The 2405-nt window shown below is 39.5% G+C and overlaps 2 pseudogenes; both read right to left on the reverse strand.

The window, feature by feature from the left end:
• Nucleotides 1–1377: 1377 nt before the first annotated feature.
• Nucleotides 1378–2183, reverse strand: LOC105288726 (annotated as a pseudogene).
• Nucleotides 2184–2249: 66 nt separating this feature from the next.
• LOC105288805 overlaps nucleotides 2250–2405 on the reverse strand; it is a 718-nt pseudogene continuing 562 nt past the window's right edge.

Here is a 2405-nt window from a genome sequence, read left to right on the forward strand (position 1 = left end):
ATAGTCATAGGCAAAAGCTTCTTATTGACTAATCAAAGACAACCTTATTTCTGAAGCAAACCATCAGCACTCCAGCCAGGGACCATCATCCTGAGAACTTTTTGGCTTGTTCCCTAATCATGACAGGTATCAAATGTAAATTTGAGGTGTTATTGCCAGCTATGTAGTCAGAGAAACTGAAATACTGAAAGACAAAGGTTATTAGGCAATTTTAAACTTCATGATTATTTCTAGTTGTCAGCAGGCCAGTATGAATTGATTTGTATAAAACTTGAAACTACCTATGAATAAATTCAATGTTTACATTTAACAGATTAAAAACTTGTATTAACCTCTTTCTCTCATTCGTCTTGATAAACTAAAGCCTCTGTATTACACATGATTGGCCTTACCTCAGATTAGACTACATCAGCCTTAAAGGATTCATCTATAAATATGAAGCTATTGTTACACTTAAGAGGGTTCAGAAAAATCCCCCATGTGAAAACTTGTATTTCCAAATTCTTAGACTCCTAAACAGACATGAGACCCTTCATTACATTTACATTTGTGATAGCCTTGTCTGCTCAGTTACCATCTGTGCAGATAATTCTGGCCACTTAATTTTAAACATTAGTTAAGAAAGCTCAGACATTTCTTGCTGATTGCCTCGTGTATATGCTGTGTATCTTCTCACTTTGTGTCCCTTGACCTTTTTTTTTGTATACAGATGTGTTGTTTTATTTCTGCAGACATTAAAATAGAAGATTGAGGTAAAGAAGAGACTTCCATTAGCTTTTTATTTCAAAGTATCTGTGTATACTATACATAAAAAATAAGGTTGAAGGAAGAATAACACTCGCATATTAGTCACTGAGTAGCATATTAGTCACTGAGTAGCAATTAAAACCAATATATATCACAAACAAACATAGATTACTCACTACTAAACAAGTCCCTTAGGTTAGACAGGTAGAGTCATTTCTTTCTCTGGGCAATTCCCTTCTGCCATAAACCAGAGAGGTAATTAAAAGAAAAACAGATCATCCAAGAGTTGAATGCTTTCAAGCCAGATTTACCCTCAAAAATTTATCCCTAAAAAATGGAATTAAGGTGTGTAGAGGGCCTTAGAGAATATTGTCGGGCATCTTTATACACCTTTCTCTGCTTTACATCTTAAGTGGCCTTTTGAGCCTAATAAGATTTTGCCATGAAAGCAATTATAAGAATCAGTTATGTTTAATAAAAATATCCAAAAATGTATGAATAAAGTCTATTCTCTCTCCTATTCATTCCTTGTGGAAACAAAAACAAAAACACAAATCTCAAAAACTAAAGCAAGCCTGCAAAAGAAACCTAAATTTGGCTACATTTTAGAAGGAAATCAAGTCTTGTGAATCATTCTCTGGCTTTGATCTGATTGTCAGTCGGGATGGACTTGCCCAGGTGATGGCCCAGAGAAAGGCCAAATTTCTTGTTTTTCTGCTCTTCCTGCACCTTTTTTTTTCATTAAGAATCCCTCCTGGAAGTTTAGGTCAAAGAAACTACTTGGAGCAAAATACAGTGGAGTCTCATCTCAAATATTCTCCAGGCATTTCTTCCATTCTTCCAGGATCTGAATTTGGGCATCTGTGGGAGTGTGCCCAATGCTGTGTATCAATTAAGGTTCTAAGACTTGGAAGTTGCAGAGTGCATAGTGCCACCCTGAATTGGCCAGAGAAGGATATTCATGTCCCCATGGACACTCTGCAGAGTACATGGAGCTGCTGCCACCAGTGGTGATGGAAAGTACTGTCTTCTTATTCCAGAAAGGTCCCTTGTCATACATGGCAGCATATGTGTAAGCAAACTCCCCAACGAACACTTGCTCAGCCTTTCAAGATAGCAGGGACTCCAAACCACTGCAGTGGGAACTGAAAAATCACAGGGTCTGCAGCTTCCAGTGTCTTTTGTTTGGCCGCAATATCTGGGCTCAGACGGCCTTCTTTATAAGCTAGGACAGACTCAGCAGGATACTGAAAGTTCCCAAAGTTCTTCAGTTTACTGTGCTGTACTTTCTGGAGATTGAAGTTCATGGCATACAGGTCTGAAACGGTGATCTCCCATCCTTTCCTCTTCAAGTCTACAACAGCATCCTTCATGTCATAGTTGAAGGATGTCTTCTCTGTGTGAGCCAGTACGATCAGTGCTCTTCTGGCAGTCATGGCTCAAGCAGTGTGCTGATTGGCTGTGCTGCTGGCTGCACTGCTGGTTGCTGGAGTGAACCTGGCTCAGCCAAGGCACTGAGAGACTTGCGGGTTCCCTTGGCCTTCTGATGCCAAGTAATCTTGCTGTGTACCCAAGAAAGAGTAGCCAAGAAGTGTATGGTAATACCTTCAGAGGGAATTTTTGACCAATTAGAGACAGGGGCCACTGGATCAATGCTG

This window comes from Pteropus vampyrus, unplaced genomic scaffold, assembly GCF_000151845.1.
Source record: "Pteropus vampyrus isolate Shadow unplaced genomic scaffold, Pvam_2.0 Scaffold19, whole genome shotgun sequence".
In the NCBI taxonomy this organism is placed as follows: domain Eukaryota; kingdom Metazoa; phylum Chordata; class Mammalia; order Chiroptera; family Pteropodidae; genus Pteropus; species Pteropus vampyrus.